Below are 8,130 nucleotides of genomic sequence, written 5' to 3' on the forward strand. Positions count from 1 at the left end.
AACTTTAATGTATGCCTTAGTGTTTTACGTAACCATGTATCACTGTGGTAATGTCCTTCAATCTGTCTCAGAAAGAAAGAGGCATGATCCAAGGATTCTATAAACCTGACATCAGGTACCATCAGAGAACCGAGCAAACCCTCCTTGAATAAGGTCTTTCTTTCATCTATATTTGTATGTTCCAGGTGCTATTTTAGGATACATTTGTTATTAATTTTGTCTTTAAATAGATTTTATCTGTGTGTAAAATGTCTTCCCAACTTAGACTGTCAGCAGCTTAACATAGAGAAACATGACGGAAGCATAAATTAAAATTTTTAGACTCTTCTCATATCTTCTTATAGCTACATATATGACACACAACAAAACTCACTGTCTAATTATGTAACTCTGCTGGGTAATTACTTCTCTCATTTAGGCAGAAACTTCTTTCCTGCACAGTGTCATCCTGACCTGAATGATTGTGAAACTGAAAACAATTTTGAAAATCAGAGAATTTAGATAAAAGGACGATTACAAGGCAAAACAAATAAAGCTGAGAAAACCCTAAAATTGAGATGATTAAGAGGAAAACTGAGAAAACTATTTTGCTTTAAAAATTGTGAAAGTGTCAGTTCTATGCATGAGGAAACTTATGTAATTGGTGGCCAGAAAGAATAATTACGAATTCTAAGCCTCGGACAATTGGAACTAGCAACTAGTTTTAACAAGTACCTTTCAGAACTTGTTTTTAACACACTTTTTTGACTAGGCCTTGTGGCTCATGCTGGTAATCCCAGCACCTTGGGAGGCCAAGGCAGGAGGATTGCTTGAGATCAGGAGTTTGAGACCAGCCTGAGCAACATAATGAGAACCCTGTCTCTAAAAACCAAAAACCAAAACAAAGAAACCCACAGTTTTTTTTATTGTTAACATAACTACATAAGAAACAGAACTGACAACCTCAACAGACATCTGAGCTGGCACTGAGAACTGCCTGGAGAGCTGGATAAGACAGAGCTCCTACAGAGAGACCAGAATGTTTGGTACCGGAAAGGCTGTAGTTGAGCACTGTCATGGGCTCCCGTCCCCTAGGAAGATTTAGCCTTTGTTAGCTGCTGGAACTGGACAGAACAGGGCTGTCTTGCCCATGGGATGAGGCCTCTCTGATCTGAACACTCCCTCATTTGCCAGCCTTTCCCAGGGTTTTTCCCTGGACACACCTGCTTGCAACATGGCCTCAGATCCCCAGCCAAAACATTTACCAGAGTCCACTATTATAGCTCTTTCACAGGCAGACTCTGCCTACCCACTTTTGCAGACAGATTCCCCACTATTGCATGCATGGGGGCCCACCACTGCCCCACCATAGCACTTTTGATGGCCACCCAAATCAGAGGATTATTGCCAATAAACTGAGAACACTTCAATTGCTCCAGTGCAGCAGGTGCTTTAACTCAAGAGGCCAGGGAACAAAGCTGCAGACCTGGTCCTAGTCCCCAGGGTGAGAGTATGCAGCACAAGAGTGCTGAGCTGAACCTTGGCCTGCTGAAAGCATACAGAAACAAAGTCAATCCTCTAAACCCAAATTATATCACAGTTAAACCCTCAAGGTCATCAAAGGATATAAAAGAGAAAAGCACCATCCTAAAGAGAGCAACTCCAAATATTAAAGAAACATGAGCCCACACGGATGAGATATAACCAGCACAAGAACTTTAGCAACTCTAAAAGCCAAACTCTCTTCTTACTTCTAAATGACAACACTAGCTCTCCAGCAATGATTCCTAGTCAAACTGAAATGGCTGAAATTACAAATGCAGAATTCAGAAACTGGATGACAAGGAAGCTCATAGAGATATAGGAGAAGGTTGAAACCCAATCCAAGGAAAAAAGTAAAATGGTTGAAGAGTTGAAGCATGACATAGTCATTTTGAGAAAGAACAAAACTGAACTTCTGGAAATGAAAAATTCACTACAGGCATTTCAGAATTGAATTGGAAGCATTAATAACAAAATAGACCAAGCTGAGGGAAAAATTTCAGAGCTTGAAGACTGCTTCTTCAAATCAATGCAGACAGATAAAAATAAAAAGAATAATTAAAAAAATGAAAAAAACTCTAAGAAGTATGAGATTATGTGAAGTGTACAAACTTAGAACTCATTGGCATTTCTGAAGTAGATGGAGAGACAGCAAGCAACTTGGAAAACATATTTGAAGATATTGTCCATGAAGATTTCCTGAACCTTGCTAGAGAAGTATACATGCAAATGCAGGAAATTCAGAGCACTTCTGTGACATACTATAAAGCATAGCTATCCCCAAGGCACATAGTCATCAGATTCTCCAAAGTCAATGCAAAAGAAAACAACAGCAACCAAATTAAAGCCAGCTAGAGAAGAGGAGTAGGTCAAGTACAAAGGGAACATCATCAGGCAGTGGACCTTTTAGCAGAAACCTTACAACCCTGAAGAGATTGAGGACCTATACTAAACATCCTTAAAGAAATTTCAAGCAAGAATTTCACATCCAGCCAAAGTAAGTTTCATAAATAAAGGAGAAATATGATCCCTTTCAGACAAGCAAATGCTAAGGGAATTTGTTACCACTAGAACTGTCTTTCAAGAGGTCCTTAAGGGAGTGCTACACGTGGAAATGAAAGACTGTTACCTGCCACCACAAAAACACACTTCTGTACATACCCCACTGGCACTTTAAAGCAACTATGCAATCAAGTCTACAAAACAACCAGCTAACAATATAATGGCAGGATAAAATTCTCACATAAGTTTGAATGTAAATGGGCTAAATAGCCACTTAAAAGACACAGAATGACAAGTTGGATAAAGAAGAAAGACCCAACTGTATGCTGTCTTCAAGAGACCAATCTCACCTGCAATGACACCCATAGGCTTAAGGTAAAGAGATGGAGAAAGATCTATGAAGCAAAGAAAAAAACAAAAAGAGCAAGGGTTGCTACTCTTATTTCAGACAAAACAGGCATTAAACCAACAATAATTATGAACAAAGAAGGGCATTACATAATGATAAAGAGTTAAACAAGAACACTTAACTATACTAAATATATATGCACCTAACAAAAGAGCACCTAGATTTATGAAATAAGTTCTTAGAGATCTACAAAGAGACTTAGATAACCACACAGTATTACTGGGAGACTTCACTAAACTATTCAACATAATACTAAATTATTGGGGTAGGGAGGCGATAGGGGAGATTTCTATGAGTGAAGATAATAAATTGGTAACTTGCCCCATTATTCTAAGGTATGTCAAATCCTATCTTATCTGGATAGTCCAGATAGGCCATGACCATACATTCAAATATTAATATGTAGCCTTTTTTTGTAGGTGGATGTGAATGCTATTCCAATTTAATTAACTATGAATTAAAGAAAAAAAGGAAAGTCATTATGCAAATGTCTGCCCATCGAAAGCAATCAGGCCTAAATACATTAATCTTTCATTTTTCTATTAGTGTTTTTCAAAGACATGGATCAGAATGTCCTGGAAGACATGTTAAAATATAGATTATTGTTCTTCACTCACAACATTCTGAGTCAGTTGGTCTCAGATGGGGCCTGCTAATTTTCATTTTTAAAATTTCCAAGGTGCTGCTGCTGCTGCTGATATAGAGATATACCAGATAATCTTCTGAGTGTTGGGGATGCATGATAAACAAAGGTAAGGTATAAGTCCTCATGGAGTTTATAGTATATTGAGGGAAATAGATAGAAATATAATCTCAGGTATGAAAAGTGTCATGAAGAAAAATAGTAGGATAATAAAATAGAAAATCATGGGGTGCTTTTATAGACAGGGTAGTCAGGGAAGATCTCTGTGTTGCGTGATATCTATATAGATATATTAATGAATATAAGCCAATGGGAAAGGAATATAATTTCTTAAGCTACTTGAGAATAGATCTTTTTTTTATAATTTTAATATAATAGTTTATAAATTGATTGTCATTTAAAAAATAGGGGTTTGTGACATCCTTTTAAAGTATTCTGAGATAATTAGCAGCTGGATAAAATACTTCACATTTTATGTGTTCAAAACGAAGGGAAGGCACATTTCCTCTCTATCTTTAAGATGGAAGTTAGGCTGGGGGAAGTGGCTCATGCCTGTAATCCTAGCACTTTGGGAAGCCAAGGCAGGCAGATTACTTGAGCCCAGGAGTCTGAGACCAGTCTGGGCAACCTAGTAAAATCCTGTCTCTATAAAAAAAAAATACAAAATTTAGCTGGGCATGGTGGCATGTGCCTGTGGTCCCAGCTCCTCAGTAGGCTGAGGTAGCAGGATCACTTGAGCCCAGGAGATCGAGGCTGCAGTGAGCTGTGATTGTTCCACTGCACTACAGCCTGGCAACTGAGTGAGACCCTATCTCAAAAAAAAAAAAAAAAAAAAGAGTAGATGGAAGTTAAATAAATTAGTTTTTTTCTGCTCCTCTATGAGGTGGTAATAACGGTCTTCATTGTGTACAAAGGAATAGGCTCTAATGACATGATGACATGATTTTCACTGTAAAAGAAAACTAGGATGTTTTGGGCAGATCTTTAATATGCTGAAAAGACAAAAACAGGAGCCTTCCTAAAATGGTTCCTCAGCATCCCCAACAAAGATAGGCTCCTGGAGCTCTGCTAAGGGGAGAATGGGTGCTGGTCCAGTATGCTATGTTGAAATGTCATCTTTCTCTAGCCTCATTGTGGATCTCTATGCCTCAGTTTTTCTGTTTTGTGCCTTAGTTTTATCCCTTCTTTGAGTCACCTCTCAATTATAGTTTCTCCATTGCATGGTGTACAGTCCACTGCTTCAGTGCTTTTTTTATTACAAGTAAACATAGATAAACAAGTGCAATTTATTAAGTATGCCACTGAGAAACATTTCTGTATTTTCCAAGAGGCCGTAATGTAAAGTGGTCTGAGTATCAACCCTTGAGTCATAATTGGTGGCATCACAGTTATGCATCTCTTATCATTTCAAAATTATTTATTCTACCTAAGCCTCAATTTCTCAATCTGAGAAAGTAGCAAACAGCTACAAGATGTTCTCTAAAATCATACGTTCTTTGTGACTAATTTAGTATTATGTTGGAGGAGGAGTGGAGTTGAGGGGTTACTCTCAACTGCTGATAACATTTATTCTTTAAACAAATATTTAGTGAATATCCACTGTGTACTGTTTTAGGCCCTGTTCTAGGAGCCTGTGATATATCAATGAGCAAAACAAAACAAAATTCCTACTTTCATAAAGTATACTTTCTAGCAAATCTTGATGAAAACTTACGTCTTTCTCTCCCTGTCTATTTCTTTCTCTCTCTTACTTGAACCAGACTTTGACTCATAACCTATAGCACTGAAGGTATTATGAAATCAAAAAAATTATATTTTAACATTATGTTTCACAGAGTCTGTATCTTTTTAAAAATTACTCCAAAGCCCCCCAAAATCATGACTAAAATGGAGAATAGGCTCTGCTACCTTTACATTGTCTCCTAATACTAGACTTATAGGCGTCTTCAAGAGCCTGTGCCCTAAAGACACACAATTACACTTAACATCCCACTTGTTATTGTTGATGGCTGCAGTAATAATAACTAGCATAGTGCTTCCTATGTGGCAGATACTATTCTGAGTTTTTACACATAAAAACTCATTTAATTCTTACAATAACCCAATGAGGCAGGTACTGCTCTTTTAGTCTTAATGTTCTACAAATCAGGAAACTGAGGAACAGAGAGGTTACATAATTTGCCTAAGTGTTTACAGATGGTTTAGAATCAGGGTTCAGAATGATACCATTCATCTTCAGAAACTGTGCTGTTAACCAATGCGCTAGTGATTCTTTGTTATATCAACCTGAGAACTCAATATGAGAGAAATCTTCCTAAAGCACTTGTAACAAACAGTGGCAATTTATGCTTGCAATATTGATTAGACTGACTAATTACCCCTGTGAACTGCTAACCAAATAACTAACACTGTCTCCTTTAAACCATTGACTCTGTTATTAAAGACACTAACAGCCTTGGAAGAGTTCCTCACACGTTCATTCAGTTTATCATTGTTTTGTTTCCATCTTTTTCTTTATTTCATATTTCTTTTCTCATACACACACACACACACACGTGTGTATATTTATTTTGGTACGTGTGCTCTCTTCCCTTTTAGATCTCATTCTCTCCCCAATATTCATCATCAAACTCATACAAATAACCTTTTGGAAATGCTGAAATAAGGCTGTTTCTATAGCAGCAGTTTTCAAATATCTTGAATTTTCCTTTAATTGGTACAGGCTTTTAAGGTCACTCAGAAAACTAAATTAGCTATTCCGGAACATGCTGTTATTTCAAGAGTTACATTGTCCTCTCTTTCTGATGAAACTCTATTAACAAATTTCAGTTACAGGAGGACAGAGTCAATTAACTTTTAGAAAATCCATTCTTTAAGAAAGGACTATAGCCCAGGTTTACACAATCTCAGAATTTAATGAGCCTTGATTTTTTTACAGAAAAGGTTATAAGTTCTTGATTGATGTTCAAGTAACAACATTTTATATTTTTGCCTTGTATATCACATTGCCAAGTGCATAAAAGCACTCAATAAACACTTTTAAAAATTAGTATAAGGACTTCAAGTCCAAAGCAAGATAGAGTAAGTCAACTATAGCCTATCTCTTCCACTGATTACAACTAAACCTCTGGACAAAGTATAAAAATAAATTAACAGAAGGTATGTTAACAGGGGAAAAAATGACTATTTTTCTCCAGTTAAACATATTTAAAATATTGTAGAAGATAGAATGGCCCCCCAAAATGTTTATGAACTAATCCCGGGAACCTGTGAATATTCTTTATTATATTACAAAAGAGACAGTGGAGATGTAATTAAGGTTATTGCTGGAGTCAGATAGACTCAGAAGAATAAGAAGTTAGATTCAAAGAATGAGAGGAACCTGACATGCCATTGCTAGAGGAGGCCACATGGAAAGCATGAGTAGGAATGTGAGCAACCTCTAGAAGCAAAGACCGGCCCCAGCTAATGGTATTCAGCAAGGAAAGAGGAACTTCAGAGCTCCAGATGAAAGAAAATATATATGGTCAATAACCTGAATAAGCTTGGAAGCAGATTTTTTCCACAGATCTTCCAGTAATAAACAAATGCAGTTCTGCTGACACCATAATTTAGGCTTTGTGAGGCCCCGAGCAAAAGACCCTACTGAATCATGTTGTTCTTGGCTTCTGACTCACAGAACTGAGATAATGAATGGCTGTTGTTTTATGCTGTTAAATAACTAGCAACTTGTTATGGCAGCAATAGAAAAACAATGCATATTTTGGTACCAGAAATGGGGCGTTTATATAACAAATATCAAAAAATGTGGAAGTGAGTTTGGAATGGGTTAGTGAATAAAGGTTGGAAGACTTTGAGGAGTATGACATAAAAAGACTAAATTGACTTTAACACTCTGTCAGTAGAAATACTGATGCTGCTTGTGAGGGTTCAGAAGGAAGAGAAGATAACTTAAGAGAAATTGTAAATCACTCTAGCGAAAGCCTAAATCACTTGAACAGACTATTAATAGAGATCTAGACTCGGATGATACTACTGGTTAAGGCTCAGAGAGAAGTGAGGAGCATATATCTGTAAACTGAAGGAAAGGAGACCCATGTTATGCACTGTCACACAGTTTGGTGAAATTACATCCTACAGTTATGTGAAAAGCAGAACTTGTCAATGAAAGTCCTGGTCATTTACCTCACATTTCCAAGCAAAATTTTAAAGTGCATTCTGGTTTCTTCTCACTGCTTATAGTAAAAATAAAGAGAAGAAAGAGAACTTAAGGAAAGGACTGTGAAATTTAAAAACAAAGCAGGAATTAATGATTAGGACATTTTCCAATCTATTCAGATGCCAAAAAGTCAGAGTATTCAGTCACACAAAATGCTGTTTGAAAAGATTAAAGGTGTGGCTCACAGATCCCCTTAAACAAATCAGGGAACCTCTAGGTATCTTAAGGGTCTGGGTATCCCTTAGACATTTCAGCAGAAGCCAAGCATAGAGAATCATCCAAAAAGATTTGTAGACCTAACTTCTGTCTAATGAATACTTGTGACATCAAGATGAG

This window comes from Colobus angolensis, unplaced genomic scaffold (genome assembly GCF_000951035.1).
Source record: "Colobus angolensis palliatus isolate OR3802 unplaced genomic scaffold, Cang.pa_1.0 Scaffold161, whole genome shotgun sequence".
Lineage (NCBI taxonomy): Eukaryota > Metazoa > Chordata > Mammalia > Primates > Cercopithecidae > Colobus > Colobus angolensis.